Here is a 27,831-nt window from a genome sequence, read left to right as displayed (position 1 = left end):
CCTCTATAATGGCCACCTTACAGCTCATCCAAACAGGACACATTTCACCTGAATTTGAGGCCCAGACACACTGCATGAGAACACAAAGGGCAATCGAAGAAGCCCTCCTTTAGACACATGGCAGTGACCTCGCCTCTCTACCGCCTCCTACCTTTGGGATAGATAACTTTAAGCCTGGCCCCTAGCTGAAGACGGTGGGCTTGTGGGGGAAAGGATTCGGTGGAGCACAAGGCCATTCCCCCCATTGTCACACTGGTCACGTTATTGAGGAACTCGAGGGCTGATGTGGAAGAGGTCAAAGATCCACCTGAGCCCAGCAGTCCCTGGGGAGAGCACAGCTAGGGCCTGCGAGAGTCTGTAGCCCATGACACCAGGGAGCAATATTCACCTGCCCTCAGCCCTATAGCCTGAATGACCAACTGCCATTCACAGCTGAGCTGGCTGGGGGCAGCCTTTGGCACAAATGCAGAGCAAGGCTAAACTCACCTGGCCTATGGTGTAGCACAGCACCTTAACCACTCTGTCCCTGCACCCCTTAATGTGGCAGAAGCTAGTGTCATAACATCCTCAGCTCAAGAGCAGGTGACAACATTAACCAGAACACTGCCCCACTGTCTATTCTTTGCTAATCCTGTTGCCTTGTTGGTCCCTAGTTCTCTCCACTCTTGTATGTCCTTTATCTTCTCAGTTTTTGCCTCCTTCCTTCCATACATCCTTGCAGTGTTCTCCTGTAAATACATTTCCAAAGATTTTTAACTTCTGTCTCTCAATGCCATCAGTAAACTTTCTTGTCCCGCCAGTCTTCTCTAACACCCAAGCCTTTCATTTTTCTTTTTTATGTCCTTGTAAGTCTTAGTATTTTTTGGTAAGACTGTTTCAAACGTTTCTTATCTGAATCCCTCTGTCTCAAGGTCCATCTTTCACAGCCATAAATAATGGTTATCCACATTGTCAAAAGCCTGATTTTTGTTTTTAAGCTGACCCCTCTATTCTTGCAGATCCTTGATAAATTTGCCATGGATTTTTTTTCCCTTGTGCCTATCATTTGAGGTATCCTTTGAATACCTCATTCATATGAACTATTTTGATTAAAGAATGAACCTAGATACAAAAGCTCTTCAAAGTGCTCAAACAATTTCCCTGCCACCAAAATCCTCCCATTGTGTGCTTTTGTTTTAGCGATACCATGCTCTTGCTACTGCATGTAATCTATTTACCAAATCCTGTAGTTCCTCAGCTGATGGGGCTATCAAGACTACATTGTCTTCATATCTCAAATTATTTGTCAATCTGCCACTTATTTTAAGGCTTGCTCTAAAACAGTCCAATAGTTTCCTCATTGCAATTAGCGCTAGGATGCTTCATAGATAAGGCAATAAATAGGATGTACCCTTGTCTTACACACTTCCCAACTGCAAACCACCCTGACATTATTCCTGCTACTTTTACAGACAGTTTTTGGTTATGATAGAGCTTTTACAGTATTTCTACTCAGTGGGAATACCATGTTGAGTTTTGTCAGTCATAACTTAGTACATCCCACTGAATCAAATGCCTTAGTGAAACTGATTCTACCACCAGACTACGGGGGATTGCAGGATGGGCTGGTGTACCAATAGAACCTGCCCATCTGGATGGAGAATCAGTGGTAGATGCGACTTGTACAGACGCAATAATTGGACAATATTGACATACATTCGAATACTAAAGAGACAACCACAAAGACTGCACAGACCACAGGACAAGGTCTCTTGTGTCATGTGTGAACAAGGTCTTGCTGAAAGTCATTCTGGGAAAGGATTCAAAGACAAATAGAACAAGAACTATCACTTAAATAGGTAGAAGGCAGGGCAGGATGGTACCTTAGAAACTAGCTTTTCAGGGAGGCATGAGCCTTCATAGCTATAGCCTATTTCAGATACTATGGATGGATTTGCAGAAAGATGAGGTTTAAAGTTGAATTGGTATGATTCAGACCTGGAAGGAGCACACAAGATCAAGGGACAAGCCTCAGGATCACGATAAGGTTCCTAAGTCATAGGTAAATGCCCAGCCTACTAGGCCATCCATCTTCTCTCTGCTAGGCCCACTGCCTGCTCAGCCATGAAGTACACAAGGGAGTCTGGCCCAAAGTCCAGTGGCTTATGGATGAGCCAGACACCATGTAAGAGACACCCCTTTCAGCTTTGAGAACTTTCAGGAGTCAGTTGTGGATGCACGAAGAAACGGGGTTGTAGAGTGAGTCTTCGCTGAATTCTGTCCAGGGTTCACAGATGCCTGCAATTTCGAGAACCACTGTGTGTGTGTTAGGGCTGTGCAAAACAGCACCATTTTGTTTCATTTTCCATTTTGCCATTTCGAAGGGACAGTGTTCTGCTTTCCTGTTTCAAAGCACTGTCCCATTTCATTTTGTCGAAACTGTTTTGACGTTATTTCGACACACTTCGACATTTCGCCATAGCCATAATGGGGAATCACAAAAATGCCTATAACTTTGTCACTTCTTCCCTGCTTCGGATGAAAATTGCAAGAATGGTAGTCCCTTCTGAGGGCATGAAGCCTGCCAAGTTTCAAGGAGATAGGTGCAGGGTTTTTTTGTAAGACTGCACCTCGAACTGTTCAAAGCAAAACTAGCATCGCTGGCAGCATGCTGTCATCCTGCACGCAGAGCCAGGGGCCCACTCCCCCAGGTGTAGTCCGGCACAGCCCCACAGCCTTCCTGTGTGTGCAGGATGACAGCAGGCTGCTGCTGCTGGCTGGGGCCAGCGCCTAGGGATAGTTAGGGATAGTCCTGATTTAAGCAGGGCGTTGGAATAGATGACTTCCTGAGATTCCTTTCTACCCTAATTTTCTATGATTCTATGATCCTATTCTACCCTGCCTGAATTCCTGACAAACTGTTAACGGAAAAGATATGAAGGGAATTCTTTTTGCTCCTTGCACTTGTGTGACATAGTTTTGTGGCTAAGAAGATGGAGCAAAAATAGGTACAGTAACATTTGACTGAGGGGTGCTCAAGCCGGGTGGAACTGGGCCACATGTAGGCTTCTGAGTCCATCTATTTATCTAATAGGTGATGGAGGACTTGGCCATTTGCCTGCAGAATTCTTCCGTCTCTAGATTGACCCAAAGTGTGTTGTTTCCATCTAGGACTGGTTCACTTGTTTAGGGTTTGTCACCTCTGTTTCTTTACAAAGTTGAGCTATCCAAGGATTGCAGATGATTTTACTTTCCCTGATAGTGTCAAAAAAAACCATTTTAATGCCTCTTCCGACTCCTCCAATAGCTGAGTCAAGAATAAACAGACTGGCACTATTAGATACCATGTGCCCACTCTTCCGACTGTTTGGGTATTACTTTATTTAGCATGGTTTAATAATACTCCCAGACATCATGTGGAAGGGCTGGAAGCTAGATGTAGACTATTCTTGGATAAGAACATTGGTGAGTTCCTCCTCCCCATCTTCAGTCATCAATTTACTCCTGAGCATTGTATCTTTGTGGTGGTTTTTACAGATGTGGTAAATCATAGAATCATACAGAAGTATTGCTGAAAGGGACCATCATAGATAATCTAGTCCAACTCTTTGCCTGAGGCAGGATCATCCCTATCCAAGCCATCCTATACAAATCCATTGTCTCATGTAGCAGGGCACTAGGGTGCCTGCTACTGAATAGTAGTAAATGGGCTTCCACTCACCAGGGCAGCAGGTGGGAGTTGCTATGGCAACAGAGTGGGTCAGCTGACCGCCAGGGGGCAGGGCCTGGCCTTTATAAACAGAGAAGGCTAAGGCCAGAGGCAGGTCTTCCTGCTGGCAGCCTAGGGGGAAGAGGTAGCTGGTGCAGTGTGGCCTGATGGTTGGAGAGTGCTGGCTTGGCAGTACTGGGTGGAGGAAACCCTGATGAGGAGATGTGAGAGGGAGCCAGGTTTGTTTGGGAGTTATGTTGTAACCTGGGAAGGGGAGATCTTGGATTTGTGTTATTGTTACAACTGGAGGACTGGGTGAGGCTATAAGGGGTGGGGGAGGCCTCATAGGGACCCCACAGTAGCATGGGAGGGTGTCCTGGCACTGTAGAGGGCACAGCTTTGATAGGGGGCAGTGAGAAGCCCTGGAGTGAGAGACTGGAGGACTGGGTGAGGCTGTAAGGGTGGAGGAGGCCTCAAGGGAGCTCCCAGGTAGAAGGGGGGAGTTCCTAGCACCACAGAGGGTGCTGCATTTTGGGGGTGTCCTGACCCCAGCCCAGTGTGGGCAGCTTTGGGAAGAGCTTGGTGTAGGTGGAAGCCCAGTGGTAGTAGGACCCTAGAAGGGGTCTGGGGCCAGGTAAGACTGCGGCTGCTTGATCCCCAACTGTGGGGAGTGCAAGAAGCGTGGGCAAGGGCCCTAGTGTGGGTGGGGAGTGCGAGAAGTGTGAGGCACAGGCCCCAGTGGGAGTGCGAGAAGTGTGAGGCACGGGCCCCAGTGGGAGGCGTGAGCGTGAGGCCCTGGGAAGGGGGTGAGCCTATTGAGCAGGCCCTGGGAAGGGGGTGCACGTATAGAGGCAAGGCCCAGAGTGGGCAGCGGTAGAGGGCCAAGGCCCTGGCACAGTTTATGAGAACACGGGAGATAGGCCCGGGTGTGGCGAGGGCCGTGGGAGAAGTGAGGGGGCACCCGTGAGGGCGCAGCTTTGGTACAGTAAGACCCTGTACCAAGAAGGGCAGGAAGGCAGCCTCCCATTGATGATATACCAACAAGATGTGGTGGGCAAGATAGAGGGTGCATTCAAGACCCAGTTTGGCACGGTAGGTAGGGGCGCTAGGGGAGGTCAGGTCATGTGCCCTGCCACATCTAACCTTTTAACAAAGCTATACAGTCAACCCTGACACAACACAAGACATAATGCCCTAACTTGGCACAGATAAAGCACAAGAACCATAGCACCAAATGTTCTGTTGCAGTAAAAGTTGTTAATATACACTCGAGATCCCAGGAAGAAGTCCATGCCATCTGATAGAGAGGAAGGCAAAAGCCCTCACAGTCCATACCTATCTGATCGTGGGGTAAAATTCCTTCCTGACCCCAAGTATGGCAATCGGTCTGACCCCGAAAGGAGGGGAACAACCCTCTATCCAAGAACCTCCTGCTTTAAGTCCCAGTAACAGCATTGGCACATCCAATTGAAACCCCCTGCCTTGGCTGCAGTCAGGACCCAATGCCTCTGAGGAAGGCTTAAACCCACCCCCCCAGGACCTGACAGATGTAGCAAAAAAGTGTGTGTGTATGGGGAGGGGTTCTGGGGGGGTGTTCCCCTTCCAGCCGCAAGCAGCAACCAGCAAAGCCCAGAAGCACGGAAAATGCCTGTAGTGGAACATAGGCATATCTATGTCTGGATCATCCTTGACCATTCTCCAACATCTTGAAGATTTCCAGTAATGGGAAGTTCCCCAGCTTCCCTAGGCAGTCTATTCTATTATTTGACTGTTCTAACAGTGAAGGAGTTTTTCCTGATATTCAGACTAAACCTACTTTGCTGCAAGTTCAATCGGTCTACATACTACTCTGCAGCAAGGGAGAAAAGGGTTTTTTCCCCCTCTTCTTTATGGCAGCCCTTCAGGTATTTGAAGACTGTTATCATGTCACCTTTTAAGTGCCTTTTCTGTAAGTTGAACATACCTAGCTTCTTCAACCTCTCCTTATGTGACTTGCCTTACAAGCTCCTTATCGTTTTTGTTGCCCACCTCTGGACCTTCTTTAATTTCTCCACATCCTTTTTGAAAATGTGGAGTTTAAAACTGCACACACTATTCTCAGTGAGGCCTAACCAGTGCTGAGTGGGGAGGTGCTGTCACTTCCTGCATCTTGCACGTAATGCTTCTACCAACGTATCTCAAAACCTCATTTACTTTTTGTGTGGCTGCGTCACATTTCATACTGAGTCTGTGATCTACCAAGATGCCTAGATCCTTCTCCTTAGTGCTGCCATCTGGCAAGGTATCACCCATTTTGCATTTGTATTTTTGATTATTCTTCCTGGGGTGAAGCACCTTACATTGGTCAGCATTGAACTTCATCCTGTTAGATCCAACTCAGCTCTCCAGTCTTTCACAATCCTTCCAATGTATTTGCAGTCCTTTCCAGTTTCATGACATCTGCAGACTTGTTCAAGAAGCTTTTTATGCCAGGATCCAAGTCATTGCTAAACACATGGAACAGCATTGGGCCTTGGTGGACCCCTGTAAGATTCCACTTAAAACCACCTGCCATTCTGACATGGATCCATTTATAATGACCCTTTGTTTGCAGCTATTGAGCTACCTACCTTGCAGTAGTCTTGTCCAGCCCTCATTTCTCCAATTTGTTTATGAGAAGGTTATGGGGACCTTGTCAAAAACCTTACTGAAGTAAGGTTTGTCAAAGAAGGAAATCCAGTTTTTTTGCCATGATTTGTTCTTAATAAATTCATGCTGGCTGCTTGTGATCAGCTTTTCCTCCTCCAGATACTTTCAAATGGCCTTAGTACATAATAAATCTAATAAATTCCTAGGTATTGAGGTGAGGCTAACCAGTCTGTAGTTCCCCAGGTTCTCCTTTTTGCCTTTTTTAAAAAGGGGGGCACTGTATTAGCTCTTTTCCCGTCCTCTGGTTCCTGGTCTGTCTCGCACATATTCTTGAAGACCATTGCCAAAGGATCCATGATCTCCTTTGCCAATTCCTTCAGTACCCCGGGACAGAGTTCATCAGGCCCTGCTCCCCTGAATTCATTCAAACCCATCAGAACTGTCTCTTTTGTTATTTCATACCTCACCTTGTTGTCTTTCTTATCCAGATAATCCTTACTTGGTTATTGACATTATCACTTCTGCTGCTGTCTGGACCCTTTGACATGAGCTTTGCCTGATTCCATCTGTGCACAAGGCTCCTGTCCAAATGCAGTTCCCAGCTGAGGCATGTGTGTGTGTGGAATAGCCCAGGACTCAGGCCCTCAGACAGGTTTAGGCCCTTTGCCATTTCCTCTTCCTTTCTTGCCTCTAAAAGATAAAGGGAAAGGTAAGGAGGGCTCATGGGGCTCCTCTGAAACCATTGTCACTAACTTTCTTCCATCTTTATTCCTGGGTTTTTACTCTTCCAACTGGGCATGTCTACATAAGATGCTGACTGCACAGTAACCTTATGCTACTGCGCAGTAGGGTTGCATGGCAAAGCTCATGATGTGATGCTACTACACAGTAGTATTAGGCTACTGCTCAGTCGCATCACAAAAAGGGGAATCACCAACACTACTGCACAATAACTTGGGCTACTGCACATTTATTTACTACTTATTTATACAAGCAGTAAATAAATGCTCAGTAACCACTGCACAGTAACGTCTCCTGTAGGTGTGGCCACTGGCAATGAAATTTCCTTACCATCCCCACTTTGCCCCTCCTGGTCACCTGCCAAGACCAGGTCCAACCCTGTATAGAGCAGAGGCCCATCTACCTGGCTCCTACACCAGGAACTGGATAGGGGGAGTATGGAGATATGGAGATTGGGGTATTAGTCACTGACACCTTGTCAGCAGGGGGGCAGGGGGAGGTTGCTTTGGGTTTGGGGGGTGGGAGGCAAAGTGTGGCCCTGCATGGGGAGGTTCTGGTCTTGGCTATAGGGATATGCATGGAGTTAAGATTCAGCCCCATGGCCTAGTTTTCCCTTTCACTCACTGTATAGAGTACAGGTTTCTTGCAACAGGCTTTGGATGTGGGACTTCTTTCTGGAGTGGAGATTCATTGCTGAATTCCCCTAGAGCACATGGATTCTTTGTGCCCTTTGCCTGTCCTTGGGCATGCATGGGAACCCCAGGCATGGCTGTTTTCTGAGTAGCTCCTCAACAATGGGTGAGGCAGGTCTGCGTGCAGCCAGCCAGCCTCTCTGCTCATCTGTCACTATGGACTCTAAATGGAAGAAGGGGAATCCCACTCTGTGCCAGGCAGTGTGGGTAAGGGCAGGCATGTGCTTGGGTAATGCTTGTTCTTTGCCAGTGATGCCTCTCAAAGTGACTTCATATCACCTGACCTCCTAGCTGAGGATAGGATGGTCCCGTTGCTGATGCAGACAGTGTGTTCTTCCCCCAGAACCTGCACCTTCTCATTGATTGGGACCTGTAACAGGCTGCGTGTTTTCAAGGGGCTTGTAGCAGCCTGTATGCTTTCAGGGGCTGCAGCCAGATGCAGCCAGCATGCCAGTGATTGCAGGCTTGCTAGGAGGACTAGCCCAGCTGCAGGCAGCAAAACCTGATTGCAGATTACCTAGGGAACAGAACCAGCAGAGGCAGATAACTAACTGGCATCCAGGCAGTAAAAGGGCTCCCAGAGAACAGAGCTGGAATCAGTCAGGGAGAGAGAGAGCTGGAAGCCAGAAGTTGGAGAGCTGCACATGAGACTGGAGTGTTGAGAAGGAGAGAGCCAGTGGGTCAGTTCATGGAGAAATCTGGGGATCGCACCAGGGGTGCCTCTCTCCCAGAGGACCATGAGTACAGCAGAGAGACTGTATGTAAGCCTTTCTGAGACTGGAGGGACAAAGGAAAAAGTGGGCAAGTGGCAGCAGAACCACGCCTAAGGACTCTCTGAGGGTCTGGGAGAAGACCCAGTATGGTATAAGAGTTTTGGTTTATGGACTGAGTTTTTTATGTGGACCCCTGCCAGGAGGGAGTTTGCCCTGGGAAGAATAAGGACACTGGGAAAAGACTGTAAACAAACCCACAATACTGTATGTTTAAGTGACCAAATCCCGGAAGCTGCTACAGGACCCTTGTCCCAGACCTCCCGAAAGAGGATCTAGTTCAGAAGGATAGTGAAACAGCCCCAGAGGAACAGAGGAAAGAATCTCTCCTAAACTTGGTCTTGGCCAAAGGAGACAATGTGGTGAGCAACTTGAATATAGAGGGTAGCCTGGGTGACAGCGACCACAAAGCCATGACATTCACTGCCCATCTCAAGACAGGCAAATCATCTAGCTGGGTTGAAGTTTTGGACTTCAAAAAAGCAAATTTCAACAGTCTTAGTACAACAGTATGGGAATCATTGTGGGACCAAGGACCTAAGGTGAAAGGAGTGCATGAAGAGTGGTTGTTCCACAAGGACACGATCCTCGAAGGACAAAAGAAGTCCAGTCCCATAAGGAGAAAAGGTAGAAGGCTGGGAAGCCCTCTTGGCTAAGCAGGGAAATCATGATCCTCCTGAAAAAGAAGAAAAAGGCATACAAACAATGGAAGCTTGGGAAAGTCCCTGAGGAGGACTATACAATAGTCCTGCACTTGTAGGGAGCAGATTAGAAAGGCACAGGTGGCAACATAATTTAAACTAGCAACAGAAATCAAGGACAATAAGAAGTCCTTCTTTAGGTATGTAGGGAACAGGAGGAAAACAAATGGAAGCATGGGGCCATTGTTTAACAACTCAGGCCAGCTGGTTACCAACACTCAGGAGAAAACTGAACTCCTGAATGACTACTTTGCATTGGTATTTCACTGGACTAAGTAGAAAATCTTACTAGATAAGGTTCAGAATGGGCATGGTGGGAATGATCACCCTCCTACTGTTGATGTTGAGCGGGTGTGATCAGTTAGAAAACTTAGATATTATAAGTCAGCAGGACTGGATGAACTTCATCCAAGAGTGCTGAAGGAGCTGGCTGAAGTCATTGAGGAACCTCTGGTGAAACTCTCCCAAAACTTGTGGCACTTGGGGGAGGTCCCTGCAAACTGGAAGATTCATAGATTGTAGAGTTGGAAGGGACCACAAAGGATCATCATGTCCGACCCCCTGCCCCTGGCAGGAAAGAAGACGAAGGTCAGATGACCCCAGCCAGGTGACTATCAAGCCTCCTCTTGAAGGACTCTAAGTTAGGTGATAGTACCACCTCTCTTGAAAGCCCAGTCCAGATTCTGGCTACCTTTGGTATAAAACATTTCTTCCTAATGTCTCACCTGAATCTACTCTCCACTAGTTTGCCCCCATTATTTCTAGTTACTCCTAGGGGTCCTCTGGTAAATAGTGCATCCCCAATTCCCTGTTGTCCTCCCTTGATAAACTTATAGGCGACTACAAGGTCTCCCCTCAGCCATCTCTTGTGAAGGCTGAAGAGACACAGATCCCTCAATCTTCCCTCGTAGGGGTTTTCTTGAAGACCACTAATCATGTGAGTGGCCCTCCTCTGAATCCTCTCCAGATTCTCCGTGTCCCTCTTGAAGTGCAGCGCCCAAAACTGGACACAGTGCTCCAACTGCAGCCTGACCAATGCCACATAGAGGGGGAGAATCACCTTCCTCGATCTGTTGGTCATGCATCTGCTAATACACAACAAAATATGATTGGCTTTGCTGATGGCTTCGTTACACTGCTGGCTCATGTTTGTCTTGGAGCCAACTATGACTTCAAGATCCCTCTCAGCTGCTGAGCTGCTGAGGAGGTCATCCCCCAACCTATAGGTCTGCTGGGGATTCCTCCTTCCTAGGTGGAGTATCTTGCATTTATTTTTGTTGAACTGCATCCTATTTAGTTCTGCCCATTGGTCCAAGCTGTCCAGATCGGCCTGTATCTGCTCCCTGCCCTCCCATGTGTTAACTTTGCCTCATAACTTGGTATCATCTGCGAACTTGGAGAGGGTGCTTTCCACACCCTCATGCATATCACTATGAAGATATTAAATAACACGGGTTCAAGGACTGAACCCTGAGGGACCCCACTGCCCACCTCCTTCCAGGCTAAGAACGACCCATCCACTACCACTCTCTGGGTGCGGTCCCTAAGCCAGCTGGCCACCCACCTGACTGTGCAAGCATCCACTCCACAGCCTGTTAGCTTCCCTATGAGAATAGGATGCGAAACTGTGTGGAAGGCCTTCTTAAAATCCAGGGAGATGACATCAGCCTCAGTTCCTGTGTCAAGGCAGTGTGTGACCTGGTCATAAAAGGCTGTAAGATTTGTCAGGCAGGATCTAGTGATAAACCCATACTCGTTTCCTTTCAGCATCATTTCCACTGCTGAGCCTTCACAAACATGCTCTTTGATGATTTTTTCCAGTATTTTCCCAAGGATAGAGGTAAGATTGACTGGCCTAAAGTTATCCAGCTCATCCCTTCTCCCCTTCTTAAAAAGAGGGCCAGTGTTGTGCCCATCTTCAAGAAGGGGAGGAGAGAGGACCCAGGCAACTATAGGCCAATTAATCTAACTTCTAACCCAGGGAAAATTCTTGGAGAAATTCATCAAGGAGTCCATGTGCAATATGCTTGCAGAAGGTAGGATTCTGAATGACAGCCAGCATGGCTTTGTCACAGGCAGGTCTTATCTTACCAGTCTCTTTCTATAACCAGGTAACCCACCACCTGGATAGGAGAGAGGAGGTCAACACTGTATACCTAGACTTCCAAAAGGCCTTTAATCTGGTGATATTCCCAAGGGAAAATTGGAGGATTGCGGGCTTAACTGCTCGACAATTAGGTGGATAGGGAGCTAGTTGGCTGCAGGGTAGGACCCAGAGAGTTCTGCTGAACGGATCTGTGTTGTCCTGGTGAGAAATGGCCAGTGGTGTCCCTCAGGGGTCTGTGCTTGGACCCATAGGTAACGCATAGGAGGGCACATGCCCCCCCCCGAGATTGGCCCTCGCCAGGCAGGGAGTGGGGGCAATGGCTGGTGCCTGCCCTGAGGCACTGAGAGAAGCACCGCCGGCACTTCTGGGTTTGCCACCAGCACTTTAGCCATTGGGGGACCACCCCCCCAGTTGGCATTCGGCCACTGGTGCCCCCCCCAGGATCAGGAGGCACCAGTTGCCCATGTTTGGACCACTGCTTTTCAACATCTTTATCAATGATTTGGATGTGGGGGTTGAAGAGCTCTCTGGCCAAGTTCATGGACAACACCAAGTTATGGGGGAGTGTAATCACACTTGAAAATAGGCTGCAGATAAAAGCAGACCTAGACAGGGTAGCAAGTTGGGTGGTTTGGAACCAGATGGAGCACTTTACACTTCTCAGTACTGAACTTCATCTGGGATTGAACAATCCCCAACTTAATTACAAGCTCAGTGGCATCAAACTGATTGGCACCAGAACTGAAAAGGACCTATGGGTAATAATAGACCATAGTATGAGCATGAGCTGTCAGTGCAATGCTGTAGCCAGCAGGGCAAACAATACTTTAGCATGCAGCAACCAATGCATTTCAATCAAAGCCAAGGAAGTGATTCTTCTGCTTTACTCAGCATTGGTGAGACCACAGCTGGAGTACTGCGCCCAGTTCTGGGCACCGCATTTCAACAAGAATGTGTAAAATCTTTAAAGAGTCCAGAGAAGAGCCACCTGTATGATCAGAGACTTGCAAGGCAAGCCATATGAGGAAAAGCTGAGGGACTTGGGTCCCTTCAGCCTAGAAAAGAGAAGACTGAGAGAGGATTTGGTAGCAGCTTACCACTATATCAGGGGATTACATCAAGGGCTTGGTGAACAACTGTTCACCAGGGCATCCTTGGGGAACACCAGTTGTAATGGCCAGAAACTCCTGGAAGACCATTTTGGGCTTAACACTAGGAAAAATGCTTTCACTGTTAGGGTGTCCAGATTGTACCACCTTTGGAGGGAGTTTATTCCACAGTCACCTACCCTGGAAATCTTCAAGAGGAGATTAGACAGTCAGCTTGCTGGGGTCACCTGACCCCAATTGTCTTTTCTGGCTAGTTCAGGGGGGCTGGACCCAGAGACAACCCTAGCAGGGTGCGGGGCCCAGGGCAAATCAGCCTGTGTGGGGCCCGGATGCAAAGGCGGCGGCAGCAGGAGTGACAGTGGCCAGATGCAAAGCTGGCAGTGGCACGGGGTTACCAGCACGAGGCAGGCCCTGCAAGAGGGGCTGCAGCCACTCTGCCTGGCTCCGTGGGGTCTCCCGAAGTGTGGGGCCTGGGGCGGTTGCCCCGATTTGCCCCCCACAGGGTCAGATCTGGCTGGACCCAATGATCTTGCGAATGTCTCTTCCAGCCCCTTACAATCTATGAATGTCAGCAATGGTACCTGGTGCTCAGTGCAGGTAGCTGGGCTCCATGCCTGCAGCCAGAGCTTCAGAGATTCCCCAGCCAAACCACACTGGGGAGCCTCACAGGAGGATCCTGCTGAATCCCAGTGCTGCTACAGTGTGAGGACTAGTTTGCATGCTTATGGTACTGCACAGCAAGATGCTATGAACAGAGACCCGGTCCTAAAGTGGCAAGGGCATGTGGTGCCATATGCAGGCACATTAGGTTCTCCTCACTGGTCCCTGAATCTGCTGCAGACATTTGGACATCTACCTGTGAAAACCCTGAGGCCACAAGGAGGTCCACTGGGGAGATCAGCCCACAGCCAAGGAGGCTTTGAGGAATCTGCCATGTACAGTGCTGAGTTATAAGGGCTTGCTGTGGTGAGATAGTCACACAGTTCATGCTAAGCTGATAGCACTCCCTCAGAGCCAGAGAAAACCTGAAAACCTAGAAAGCTTACAGAAGAGACTGTCCAGAGTGGGGGACCGCTTCAAGCGATGGAGTTCCAGGATCTTATGATTGACCCCCAACACTCACTACTAGAACAAGGCTGAGCTTGGCCTCTACAATGTTGAAGTAGGCAATCAGAAGCCTGACTCCTCTGTGTACAGCACCTGGTGTCACCTCACCATGGTCTCTTTCAGCTCCTCAGACCCAGCCCTCAGAGTATGAATCCCAACTCCAGCCCTAGAGTCTCCAGTGTATTTCCACTGGATTTCTCCCATCAACCCTAGGATAGTGGCCCAGTAATGGGAGGTGGAGCAGTCCCATCCAACAAACCATGCATAGGAGGCCTGAAGACAGGACAGAAAACAGGATTTTCTCTGTAGAAATCCTGGCTCATGTTGAGTTTTGGCTGCCAGGGCTGCAGAACATTCCTTGTGCAATGCAACAGGTCATTTGCCAGGTTAGACCTGCGTGAGTAATACTTGAAACCAGAGATGAAGGACAAGATCACTAGCATGAGGGTAACAGCTTGCCTAAAACCTCTGTATCTGCTGAGCCACAGGAGAGGGACAGCTGCTTTCAGCTATCCTCTGCCTGTTGGACTGCACTGAGCAACCTGTTCCAGTAAGCAAAGCCAGCCCATCATTCCCTCCTCCAGGTACTTTTTCTAAAACAGATGTCTCTCTAACTTTTTTGGTCAGCAGGTTCTTATTATTCTCCATCCTATGAAAAGATCCTGGCCTGACTGCCTGTGTTCCTGGTGACAATCATACAGTGCCTCCTGCAGGACCCCTGGGTCTTGCTGAACCACGAGTGGTAGGTTCATGGAGCCTCTATGGAACTTTGTAACTCACTTATTTTGGGGAAGCTAATACCAAGCAGTAGCTACTTTAGGCTGTCAGCCTTTCTTCCTTCAGGGACAGCCATCTGTGGCACAGGCTGTGTTTTGCCACTTGAGTTAGGAACTTGCCACTGTGGCAGGTAAATTGTCTGGAGCTGTGCATGGTCACACACACACAGCTCAGACCCCACAGTAGGGCCTAGTTAAGCCACTTCAGGTTCCAGGGCTATGAACTGCCCCATAGCACTGCCTTGTCAGCACCAGATGAGGTCCTACCACAGTGCTCCCTTAATTCACAAAGACAGTGAGATGTAGCCCCAAAGGGACAGGCATATTCTGTGGCCAAGAGGCCTGTAGCAGAAGGCAGAGGGATTCAGTTCTGGTGGCAGGGCTGTTGAAGCGAGTCCTGGCACGGTTAGCACTACTGACCCCTGGTTCTGGGGAAGAAAAGGGTCCAGGGCTGTGGCAAAGAAGGTGGGAGACAGAATTCCTTTAAAAAGTCATTGTTTATTAATCTGTTTGGAAGCAGTTACTTTCCCTCTTTATAAAGTGTCCCATCCAAGTTATATCAAAGTGAGTAACATGAAGAGGTGAGAATGTTTCCTGGCCCACAGCTCTCAGTAACACACAGGCATCCAGAACAACAGGAGAACAGTGGGCACAGTGAGCCCATAGGAAATGCAGTGGGGGTGGGGGCACTGCTCTGGCACAGACTGTCCATACAGTACTGCTGAGGGGAAGTTCTGGCATGGGCAAGGCAAGAGCTGGGCCAGTGCACACCAGTCCCCTGGGCCTCAGGGGCGGGTAGATTAAAGCGAATCCCGTCAGTGTTCATGACTTGGCTCTGCTGATAGCTCCAGCTCTTCCCCACATGCTGGTGGGGGGGCCACCTCCTCCAGCACCAGGGGAAGGGCCATGGCATCAGATGGCACCACCGCAAAGAACTCTGGGAAAATTTAACCCACCCATGATCCTCTGCGGTCAATGTTATTGTGAATTTCTGAGCAAGAGGAATTCCCCTTCCCTCCTCCAAGGAACCACCAACCCTATGCTGTAGCGCAAGCCTAAGACCCAAGAGGACCCTAAGACCCTAGGACTATGGGCCCAGGAGGGTGGTGGGGCTGACTGTTGTGAGGGTGGAGATTATACCCAAGGCTAGCTAGTTTCTAAGTGAACTTCCTCACAGCTGTGTCCAAAACAGAGGGAGAAGCCACTAGGCCCGGCACATGGCAGCAATGCCAACTGGGCAGAGTCTTCAGAGAAGATGGTCTTTGGGCTGCTGACTCTGGGCATTGCCTCCTGCTGTGGCAGTAGGTTGAGAGCCCAGCCCCTCACTGCCCTCTGAAGCCAGCCAGACTTCCCCTGAGGCTTGGCACTCCCCAAAGAGCTGGGGCTTCCCTCCTCAGGGGTGGTTTTGTCACCCATTCCTGGCCAGTGGGTCTGCCTGGACTCTCCCTGCAAGGAGCTATAGCACCAGTGGGGAACAACACTCCCCTCAGTTTATTCCATGCTTCCTGCTGGGGAGAGAGGAGCCCCAGGGATGAATGCGCCCTGCTTCTGCTGCACAAGCTGCTCAGGCTTAGGGCAAATGCCAGGGGATGTCAGTGGTTCTCGAGCTCCCTCCCAGGGTGTGTCTGGGCACAGTGGCCCAGAGGAAGGAGCAGGGGCTCAGGGGGAAGGGAGGGGAGGGGGATCTCTGCTTTCCTCAAGGTTTACATCCTACACCATGCAGTAGCACCAAAGTTCATGAGGTTAATGGTATGCAGTCTGGTGTGATTACTTCCGCTTCCTGCCACAGTACTTCCCTTGGCAGCCAGCTACACCTGGCAGGGGAGAAAGGACAGAGCATCAGCCCACAGTGCCCAGACGCCAAGCAAGTCCTGGAGCTACAAGCACTCCTGGGGACACAGGCACAAGCTGTGTGCAATTACTGCCACCTGGTGGTAAGATGGGGATCCATTGGGAGCCTTGCTGCCTGCTGATGGCACCAGCATCCAGGCTGGGCTTGCGCCAATGTGACCCACCTATTGCTATTTTAAAGCAACCTACTTAGAGGTCTATCGGGTTGATTGGAACCATGCTGCAAACAAAGCATATGCGACTGCCTGGGAGCCCAAGGAGGACATGGAGACAGGGAGTGGTCAAGATCAGTCCCTGGCACCAGAGGGAGAAGGTATTTCTGAATCAAGACAATTTCCAAGTTGTTTGCCCCCAGGCCCGTGGCTAGGACCAGCCCTGCCTCCCATCCCAGGACTCAGCCATAGCAGTGAGTGGCTGAGCCATTTACCACTGGAGTGGCTTTGGCTAAGGAATGCCATGGATTTCTCCTTCTGGAGCCTCCCTTACTTGCTCCCCCATCTTGTTCCAGTGTGTGGATTCTTGCCATGGGAAGAGCCTCAAGTCATCGTGGCCCAGGCTGGGTACAGGTGCTGGGGGCAAGGGAGCTGTGGTCTGACCAAGCAGTGACACTTACCTCTGTAGCCCAGAGCACCAAGTGCCCCACCATAAGGCTTTGGGGGTTTTCCTATGGAGAGACAGAGACATACAACATCAGTATGAGACTCCCTGAGGAGGAAGCTCCCCCAGTATAGTGCACCACAGCAGTGACATAATGGCAAAATCTAACTGTGCTGTGTGCACAGTGCAGTAACCTCCTGTACTGTGCCATACTTTAGTCCTTCTAAAAGGAAGGACTGAAGCACAGCACCATAGCAACATTACCATACAGTGAAGTGTAGACATGCCCTGTCAGTCCTGGGGCCCCAGGTCCCAAAGCTACTAGCAAGTGACTCCCCAGTTAAATCCAGGAGCAACAACATGGTGCTGGGTGTCATGGGCTTAATCAAGGCCCTCTCCTGGGGCAACTACCTGCAAGCTACAGGTGCAGGGATGCTTGCACTGCCAGCCCAGCAGGCACTCAGCAAGGGAGGACAGGTTATGTAGCTTCAAAGGGTTGCCCTTCTCAGGGCATTGGGGTGAAGGGGGAAGCTAGCCCTGGTCTACCTTCCCAAATGCCATGCCAAGATAAGCTGGCTTGCTGGAAGTACTACCAGGATGCAGGTCAAGGACAACGCACCCTGACTTCAGAAAGGGACAAGAGCCCTGGCTCTGCTAGAGACAAGAAGTGACCAGATGCCCCTGACCCCAGTCTCCTCAGGCTAGTCCTGACACTTACCTCCATATCCCAGCTGGCCACCAACCCCACCTGAAAGCAAAGCAAAGAGTCCTTAGAATCAGTACTGCCACTGTTTCACCCCGACCCTAGGCTTTGGTGTGCTGAGCTTAGCTGTGGCCTTAGCATCTCTTGGGAAGCAGTTCTGAGGACATCCCACTTGAAGGCTTTAGCCATACCAGCCACTCAGTCTGAACCTCCTTGGACACAGGGGTCCTGGGCCCTGAAGTCCAAGACAGGCCAGATGCCAGCCAGCAGAAGTATCTTCTTATAAACAGGGATGGTCCTGTGTCTACGCTGTGCCTCCTTCTTAGTGGGTAAGAGGATCACAGAGGATATGGAATGGGGGTTGGGGGCTGGCCTCTAGGACAAGATCGCTGCCAGGAGATAGAAATTGTTTTTCCTAAAATACCTGGGTAAATGGGAGACAGACCAAAGCCAGGAAATACAGCCCCTAGAACAGAACAACAGTAAGTAAAGTCTGGGAGAACACCTGGCATGGCTTATCCTGGACCCCTGGCTGCTTAGTTCACTAGGGACCCTCCTGTGAGTGTCAGGCCTCTGCCAAGGCACTCAATTGGGCACATAGGTCTCCTGTACGGAAAAAGTCTGAGGCCCCGCTGCTGGGGTTTGGTGTGAAGAAGAGCCCTCAGGGCCCAAGGGTGCCATCCTTGCCTGACTAAGGTTCTGCCCCATCAGAGCAGTAATGGCTGTGAGTACCTGAGCCACCCTGCAGGACTGGGAGGCCAGGAAGTGTAACTCATGGGCAGAAAACTCTAGCCAATCAGATGGGACTAGGAAGCCATATGTGGGGAGCCTGCCTGGCTAAGCTGGCTCCTTCTGATAGCTCATACATTAGCCCAGCTCATCAAAGGCTTGCACAACCCAGCACAAAATCTTAGGGGCTGAGAGTTGGGATCCACACAGAGCTGCATATAGGCAGGAGACATATTTCCTGGCCCTACAGTACCCAGGATACTGGACTTCATCCCTGTGCCCCTCACCTGGCTGTAAGCCTCCAGCACCGAAACCTGCAAAAGAAACAATTCTGTTCACCAGCTTATAATGAAAGTAATCTGCCCACCACAGCAGAAATACTCCACAGCCAGGAGAGGCCAGGACTTTCCCAAAAGCCAGTGTCCCCACCCTGCTCCACACAGTGCCCCTGCTCAGAATGTCTGGGACTGGCACAGGTAACAGCTTCCCCTACAGCTGGCACCTCTGCTCCAATCCTGTCCTCACAGGCAGAGCTCTTGCCCCACTCTCTGCAGCACCCCTTCATTGCAGAGCCTGGGGCCAGGTGTTCTCACTGGGATTGTTACCTGTTTTGGGAGCTTTAGCACCGACTCCTGTGTACAGCAGCCCTGTGTCACAGAACAGTCACACCTTCAGCATGAAGCAAATGCTAATAGTGCCTGGCCAGCAACAGGCAGCACTGGGGGGAAGCCTGCAGCAGCCCATGCTGTGGCTCAGAGCTCCTGGGCAGAAGGGGCACCCTGTGGTACCAGGAGCTGCCCTGATGGAAGCTCATAGGACAGCATCAGGGGGACTCACTGCTCTGAGTCTGAGAATGGGAGAGCCAGCCAGTCCAACCATCTGCCACCTGGTCTGGCAGGCTTCTCCAGCAAGGACAGTTCACATAACCAAACACCCCAGGTTCTGGGACAGTGCCCTCCTTGCACAGGAACTGAGGAGACAGGAGGGATGCCCTCCTGTGTGGGATCAAAGGGGCTCAGGGAGAGCTACCCCCCTTCACAGGGGAGGGGTTGGGGGCAGCAGCTTTCATGGAAAGGGGCAGAACTTCCCCTTGTGTTTGAAATGAGGTTGCTCATGGCACCAACTTCACTCACCAGTTCCTAGCCCATTGACGACTCTGCCAGCTCCCCCTGGAACTCCAAAGCCACGGAAGCCAACACCTGCAGGGGAAAAGCTGTCACTTCCCAGTGGCCACACCTAGCACCTTGGCTGGGGGGTGAGTCCCTTCCCAAGCCCACCCCAGCTGCCCTGGAGCAATGCAGAGATCTGAGCTAACTCCTCCACAGGCCCATTCCTGCCCCAGTACCGGAAGACAGCATGAGGAAGATTTTTTTTTTTTTTCCCACCGGTCCTGGAAACAGCAATACCAGGTCAATGCATGGAGTGGATGGAGCACGCTCTGGTTCCACCACCCAATACCAAAAAGAATCTGCTCAATATAGAGCAGAATGCAGGGAGAGGCTGCAGGGCCATAGACACAGTGGGCCTGTCTGCAGAGGCAGCCATGGAAGATGCTGGGGAGAGGAGGGAGAGCAGGAGAGCCATCACCCCTGAGTCAGGGAGGAGGCATAATGGGAGCTGGCTCTGCCTGGCACAGGGCAGATGGTGAGCAGGGCAGGAATAGCTTCCACAAGGGCCAAGGGAAAAGGTACATCCAGTAAGGGCAAGGAACCCCTCTGCTTGAGTCAGGTAACACAAGCTAAGCCAAAGCCCTGGAGAGTGTTTCTGCAGGGAAGTCTTCCACTGGCCTCTGAGCCCACCCTGTCTCTGCCGGAGGGTGGCATCCCGGCCTGTAGCATATTTCTTGAGCCCTTCATCACATGACTCTGGCCAGGCACATCAAGTCTGGCATCTGGCACCTGAGCCTCACCTGCTTTAAGAGCCTTCAGACCAGCAGCAGCCCCTGCTGGGATGCCTCCTGCGAGAGAGCGAGGAAGGGAGGAGAGGTGAGTAAATGAGAGGCCCCTGTGTCACTCCTGACAGGCCTTGTGGCAGAACGCCTTCCCACCATTTCCCCAGACCCTTCTAATAGGTTTTTCCTTACTATTGCTTTCTTACATGTCTATCACTCCAGCTGCTCAGCAACTAGCTCTGCCCACGTAACCTGAGCTAGCTGCTCCCTTTGTCTCCCGTCCCCCCACCCTCCCTGCAAGTCACGTGACTAGCTTCCTCACCTGGAGGGTGAGGTCACTTAAAAGCACCAGGCATCAGCCAACGGGGCTGCTTCTGGTGGGAACTTAGTGATGAGGTCACGACAGGGATATATAGGGTCCCTTCCGCCTGGAAGGGGCAAAGCCATCTTTCTGAAAAGCAGGAAAGGAGCACCCAGGTTGGGGCTCTTCTAGGCTTCAGAGAGGAGAGCCATTTTTGGCAGAACCATGCTGGAGAGAGCCATGCTGGAAAGCAGGGAGACAGCTTCCATGCTGGAGCCCTCAGGCTCCTGTGGAGAGAGGAAGAGCAGCTGAGCACTGCAGCCCTCTCCCTCTCTTGAAACTGAACACAAAAAACTCTCTGCCTCCAAAGGAAAGCAACCAGCCTCTGGATGATACTTGTGAGTAAGCTACTTTAGATCTATCTATACAGGGTCCTCATAAAGTTCTTTTAGTGCACTTTTAAACTTTAATAACTTAGGTTGTAGGTATGATAGAAACAATCTGTAAACAGCATTTAAAAGCAAATTTATTAAAGTTTTAGGACAACTAGAGTACACAATGCTAGACTTCAACATAACCACCATCCATCATGATAAAATGCTCGGTCAGATCTTTCAACTCCTTGAAAATGTTTCCCAGTTGCTGATGAGCTACTGCACTAATTGCATTGATGATCCTAGCCCTAAGTTCCAAAAAAGGACATGGTTTTGACAAGTAAACTACACTTTTTAACATGTCCCCATACAAAGAAGTCCAATGGTGACAGGTCAGGTGAACGAGGTGGCCAAGCAATTGGTCCACCTCTGCCTATCCTCTTCTCTGGGAAAATGTCGTTTAGGAACTGTCATACATTCAGAGAATAGTGGCACGGAGCTCCATCTTATTTAAGAATAAATGCGTTATTATTTATGATGTCTAGCATTGTGTACTCTAGTTGTCCTAAAGCTTTAATAAATTTGCTTTTAAATGTTGTTTACAGATTGTTTCTATCATACCTACAACCTAAGTTATTAAAGTTTGAAAGTGCATAAGGACTTTATGAAGACCCTGTATATATAGCTCACAGTACAGCAGTTGTGTAATCAATTGCTACCTAGCCACACTGTTTGCTCTAAAGTTATTCTGTGATACCTCTCTATCCTGTACCATACCCCAAACCTACTCCCTGTAACCAATAACATTTTCCATTATTCTAAGCATGGTGAACTGGTTGGGAGAGGGAGAGGGGCATGCCTTTATGTCCCCTTGGCCCAGCTGACTAAGGGAGACCACTATTTGTGCTCCATGCCAAGGGATACACCCCAAGTTCTTGCAGTGGGTTGAGCACCCTCAAAGTCTATAAGGCCTATGTATCCCAGGGGGCCCAGGGTTGCAGACAGACTGAGACTCCTGAATAGTGGCAGAGGTGACCCCAGGCTCGTGGGTGTGTCCAGGAAGGGAGTTGGCTGGACACCAGGTGCCCCAGGGTGACCCTTGGAGCCTGGTAGGTGGTCAGGTGTAGTGAGGTGGGTGGCTTGGCACAGAAGCGCCCCCTGCTGGCCCTCCACATGCCTGCCCTGCCTTGCCCTGTCCCACTCCCTGCCCCCAGATGCTGCCAGCCCCAGGGCAGTATTGGCATCAGATCAGTACTGACAAATATCACTCACCAACACCAAGGCCACCAACACCAAGGCCACCAACACCAAGGCCGCCAGCGCCAAGTCCACCAGCGCCAAGGCCAGCAGCACCAAAGCCACCTGGGGATGAGAGAATATAAGATGGTAAGAGTTTCTGGCCTGCAGATGGCTGAGCAGGAAAGGTGCTATCAAGTGGGAAGGGGCAGGGGTTGCTAGTGCTCAGGCCATGACTGGGGCAGGGACTGGCCTCTGGGGGGGTGCAGCAGGGTTCTGCTTGGTACACTTCCATAAGAGTGGATCCCATGCCAGAGGAAAGACTGGTTGCCTAAGACACACCACAGCAGGACTTGCTGCTCTAGGAAAAGCCAGACCTGGTACAGATCAGCCCCCACAGTACCCAGTTCTGTCCTGACAGCCCCTCCTGCCTTCAGTCCCCAGGTCCCACATCTACTGCTGCACCCAGGGAGAGATGTAGAGGGATAAGATGGCTGTCTGCCCTTGCTGAGGACATGCACTGCCAGCTGATTCCCAGAGCTGTCCATGGGGGGTGCTCAGGACAGAGAGCCTAAGACCTTAACAGACAGCCCAGGGCCAGTTCTGTGCCTTGTTCAGGCCTGACACTGGTATACCAACTCCTTCCTGCTGTGCCAGCATCCCACTTTGTGGCACTGTAATCCTCAGCCTTCCTAACACATCTTGGCCAAGGCAAGGCACTGCACTTAGGGGGGCATGTGATAGGTCCTGTAGTGGTGCCTCTCTCTGCCCCCCACACATACCCTGTTTGGGCAGAGGCAAGTCTCAAGACTAAGTGGCCCAGGGGATACAACACCACAAACAGTTGCTTGCCTAGGGGGCCACCAGGACCCACACTTCCTGCCACAGGGACACCTGTTAGTCAGAAAACAAATGGTTATGCCAGTCATGTTTCCCAGGAAGGCATCAGGAACAGTATTTCCTGGGTCAGAGGCTCTGCACCTAGTATCATGGCTTGGCTCAACAGCCCTGCATTATTGATGGTACACTCTCCTTAGGATCTTGCCCCTGACTTACAAGAAAGAGTCAAACATATTAAATCCGTTTGACAAGACTGTAACCAAAAAGACATTTGTAGTGGGCTGTACATACACATGCACTCAGGTGGGACCCCCAGCACATATAGACACATACATGTTCACACATGCATACACACTTATGACCCATGTGCATGCATACTCATACCTACATACACTCATGCATGTGTATGTGCATGCACACGCACACAGAGGATCTATATTCTGAAGAAGAAACAAGGGAATATTTTAAAATGTAGTGTGCAGAAGGCAGTTGAAAAATGCTGTTAAAAGGAAAACAAAATAGGCACTGGGTGACACCAAAAAGCTATGAGTGGACAGTGTGACCAACTATGATGCAACCAGCCAGCTCTGCAAAGCTGTTCAGCTAGTCCTGTCTGGAGCAGTACAGGAGCATCAGGGCTCTGTTTACTCTCAAAAGAGGAAAGCAAAAAGGGATGGCTGGGTGGTCTGGGCTGGGGTGCTGGCTACAGAGTAAGCCCATGTCTTCTCCAGGCCCACCTCCCCTGCCTCCAAGCTGGTGGCATTGTTGCTTGGATGCAATGAAGCTGCCAGTTCCATCTGCCCAGGCCCCTGTGGGAGGGCAGAACCAGAAGCCTGAAGCTGTTGGAGTCTGAAGGCAGCTTACACCTTAGATCCTCTAGGTCCCCAGGACAGAGAGGTACAGTTCAGGCAAGTGGCAGAGTCTCAAAGCTAGCCCAACTGGGAGTTGCTCTGTCCTTCTGGAAAAATGACTTGCAGGGTATGTGGAGGTGACTGGGCTGAAGACACTGTATGCTGGACAGACATTATTCTGGCTGGCTCTGGAATGGGGCTGCCTGAGCTGAAAATCAGGGATCACTACTCCACCCATCCATCATAAGTAGGACAGACCACAGCAAAGGGAGAGGGGGAGGTAGGTGCTAGGCAGTGATACGTACCATATTTGGGAAGTTTGGCACCTGGTTGCACCCCAACCTGGGGAATCCCTGAAAGGCAGCAAGAATACTGCAGTTAGGGCCAGGTGCCCACACAGTGCCCTGCACTCCAGATCTCCCTGCCTCGCTCCAGGGTGAAGATGGCATATGAGGAAGCTTCCCATCCTTCCTTCTCTGAGTCAGCTATGCCTATAATAGGGGACGCCAGTCCTGGCCATGCCAAGGTCCCACAGCTCCCATGGCTAGCCCTTCCTCAGGAGATGCTCTGTTTCTCCCTGCTCCAGGACACCCTTTCTCTCCACACCCACCACTGCTCATGTGGGACAAACTTTATGTGCACATGCAGAGAGAACTGAGCAGGCAAGACCTGGAACACTTACCCACTCCAGGTAAAATGCCACCATCTGGCACTCCCACACCAGGCACGAGGCCTGGTACTACACCAGCCCCAGGTGTCACTCCTGGCAGCCCGCCGGCCCCAGGCACTACACCTGGCACTCTGCCTGGCACTCCACCAGCCCCTGGCCCAATTCCACCAGGCCCTATAGAGAGAGTGCAGGGTTAGGGCAAGCTAAGCATTTGGGAGGGGAGGGGGGAAAGGAGACTGGGGGTCCACTCCACCATGTGACTGCTGGGCTCACATGGGACTCATGTTGACCAGGGCAACAGGGTGTCTTCAGGCCTGAAACATGAAGAGAAGGGGCCAGACTGGTAGCCCTTCACAATCCATTATGCTCACTGTGTGCTGCAGTAGATGGCAGTGAATGGCAGTAGAAGTGCACAGGAAAGCAGTGCTACTGAGAGCAGCAGGGTGCTCTGTGCTAACCCCTGACACCCAGAACTGGCCTCAGAGACAGGAGTTGCAAAGAGGCTGCAGCCAACATAGGAGCCACCTGCTGGTCACAGACTGGACTACCCTATCAGCAGATGCTGGAGAGTCCTCTTTTGGGGCAAGAAGAGGTCACAAAGCCCAGGGCTTCCTTACAAAGGGTGAGTTCAGTGTCCCTGTCATGTGTTGTCAGGGAGCAGTAAGCACTGGGGGCTGAAGCAAAGGAGGAAAGCAGAGAGGTAAGGGCTGGAGGGGAGAGAGAGTTGGCAGTGTCAGGGTCAGTGGGGTGTCCAGCTCACCATATTTGGCTGCTTTGGCAGCTGCTTTGGCTGCTGCTGCTGCTCCCGCACCTCCAAGTCCTAGACATAGAGAGCAAGACACAGATCAGAGACACATATCCAGGGGATTGGAGCCCGAGCTGAATTTTGCAACCTCCACCCCCTGCACTGTAAGGGCCAGGCATGGAACTGCCCACTGGTGCCACACTGGACCTCACTGCTCTCAGCCTAGACACCTCATGGCCTCGCCCAGAGGATGTTGGCTACTATCCAGGAAAAAGTGGTATGTAGGTGAGTGCCCTCCCAGCACAGGGTAGAGGAAACAAGACAGCACCAGCCCCCTCCCTACATGGGTGCTCTGTGGTTGATGGGGCCACGCTAGCACAGCAATATCTGTGGGAGCCACTAATTCTTGGGAGCTACTGCGACACCAGCATGTCCACCCCCATGACCTGTCTGTGCCCACCTTGCCTATGCTTGCAGTCCTTTGTGGGGTTAGGGGGCTCCATGCACCAGGAAGGTAGTCTGGCTTGCCTCTAGGACTTGTCCCAAATATACCACTCCCATTCCTCTAACAATGGCTTCAGTGGAGTCCGGAAGAGAGGCTCCCATTGCATCTGCTGCTCTGCTTCCTATGTCCCTGCTGAGTCCCTACTCTTCCCTCTCCAGCTGCATATAGAGGTGGCCCATCCCTCCCTGATCTACGCCTTCCATCCCTGATCCTTGAGCTCTCTGTCCGTTGGTTGCAGCATCTTTTTCTGTGCAGTTGGGTGATGCCTGTGCAGGACAGCTGTGCCACCAGTATGTCTTTCCTGCTGGGTTTGTGAGGGGAGGGAGTGGCTTTAGTTCCTGCACCACTGCCCCATGAACAGAGGCATAGGCCTGTCCAGAGAGAGCAGTCAGTTCAGCCCCCCCCCCGACTGCAGTCACAGAAGCTGAATTGGTCTTGGTGCTGGACAGAGATAGGCATCATAACCCAAACCCATCCTGAGAGGGAAATGGTGAGATTCTATCCTGAGGGAGGCCAGGAGGTGCCACAGGGTGAGCTTAGAGACACCCATCAGGGATCAGAGGTACTCTTAAGCATGACAGCTGTCTTGTATGGTGCTGAGGAGCCTAAGACATTGTCCTCTACCAGAATAAAGTGATTTTACCTCCAACTCCACCAATCCCACCAGGCCCCAGTCCTCCAACTCCACCAACTCCTGGAGCCAAGGCCCCCACACCACCAGGTGCCAGACCTCCAATACCACCAGGTGCCAGGCCTCCCACTCCACCTATGCCTGCAGAAAGAATGAAGAGTGAAATGAAGCCTGGCCAAGAAGGCAGGGGAGAAGTGACACATGCCTTAGAGTGACCTAGGCAGGAAGTGGGGATCTGCCATAGTAGAAGCAGGCTGAGTTGTGGTGGAGAGAGACTCTCCCACAGTGCAGAAAGGTTCTGGGAGAAGAGCTGGTTTATGCAGGTGTCTATATCCCTATATAGTGGGATGAATGTGAGAAGGAGGGACAGATGGCTAGGGAGTGGCATACTTGGAGATGGATGTAGAATAGGGTGAATGGATGGACAGTGAATGAACAACCCCTGTGGATCACTGTGGGACTTTGCCGGTTCCTCACTGCAGGGAAGTGGAGCTTCCCAGCTGCTTCCATAATGGGCCCAGGGCAGATTGATCCCTGCAGAGTTTCTGAGTGCTGAGTCACACACCCTGCCCTTTGTACATGGCCCACCAAAGCATCCCTGACACCAGCTGGGTAGCTGAGTAGGCTTTACGCAGCAGGTACCAATGCTTCTGGTCTGCCCCCAGTTGGCCCAGTTACCTTATCCCTGCTGTGGAGGGACCACACTCTTCTAGGGTGGGTGGAGGGCAATTTGTGCGACCTCCTGAAAGCCTCAAGCATCAGTTTTGGCCAAGAACTGAATCTTGGTATGGTGCCATGCACACACAGTCACACTGGAGCTAATCCGAAGAGGAGCCAACTCACCGTATTTGGCGGCCTTGGCAGCTGCTTTGGCAGCTGCAGCTGCAGCTGCCTGACCTCCGACACCTGGGGATAGAAACATATATGGGGAGACCCAGGGATCTGTGACACATTCCCAGGGGACCTATCAGTTTCTCCCATCGGGCAAAATGACTATCATGGAGAAGCCTATACCAGTGTGAAACACAGAGACAATGGGGCAAACCTTGACCTCCTTACCACCCAGGCCTCTTGGGCACTGTGGGGACTTTTGCCTTCTCCTGCAGCAACCATTCTAAGTCACTGCAGGAGCCAGAGTCCTAAAACAGATGGCAATGCCTGCATCCCAATGATAGCACATTTTACCTCCAATGCCGCCTATGCCTCCAACACCAGGCACCAGACCTCCGACACCACCTGGCACCAGGCCACCAACACCGCCAATGCCAGCCCCTGGTAGCCCTCCGGGCCCTGTTGGGAAGTTCAGTAGAGAGATCAGAGCAGGAGGCAGTGACATTCTTCCATGACCTTCTGTACTCTGGCGCTACAATGGGTTTGTTGGCACTGGAATTTCAAGTGACAGGGCTAGAGATCCTTGTTCCCAGACACTCCTGCACAAACACACAGCCTCCTCCCCAGGGTTACTTCTGATTGCTGCAGGAGTCCGGCTGGAGTAGGGGCCCACACCCTTTCCAGGCCACTGCCATGCCAAGTACCAGGGCACCAGTGAAGCCAGTGAAGTACTCATACTCTCTGCCCAGCTCTGGCT

The 27,831-nt window shown here is 51.0% G+C and overlaps 1 long non-coding RNA gene across 1 annotated transcript; it reads right to left on the bottom strand.

The window, feature by feature from the left end:
• Nucleotides 1–17,480: 17,480 nt before the first annotated feature.
• Nucleotides 17,481–27,479, bottom strand: LOC109317667. The gene is made up of 4 exons (XR_002103094.1): nucleotides 27,468–27,479; nucleotides 18,487–18,498; nucleotides 17,895–17,936; nucleotides 17,481–17,515 (listed from the first exon to the last, which is right to left on the bottom strand). It is a non-coding gene; the product is annotated as an uncharacterized LOC109317667 (long non-coding RNA).
• Nucleotides 27,480–27,831: the final 352 nt, after the last annotated feature.

The sequence above is a fragment of the Crocodylus porosus genome, unplaced genomic scaffold, assembly GCF_001723895.1.
Source record: "Crocodylus porosus isolate Cpor-Errol unplaced genomic scaffold, CroPor_comp1, whole genome shotgun sequence".
Taxonomy (NCBI): Eukaryota; Metazoa; Chordata; order Crocodylia; family Crocodylidae; genus Crocodylus; species Crocodylus porosus.
Note: the sequence above shows the minus strand (reverse complement) of the source record. Positions and strands in the feature narration are given on the sequence as shown.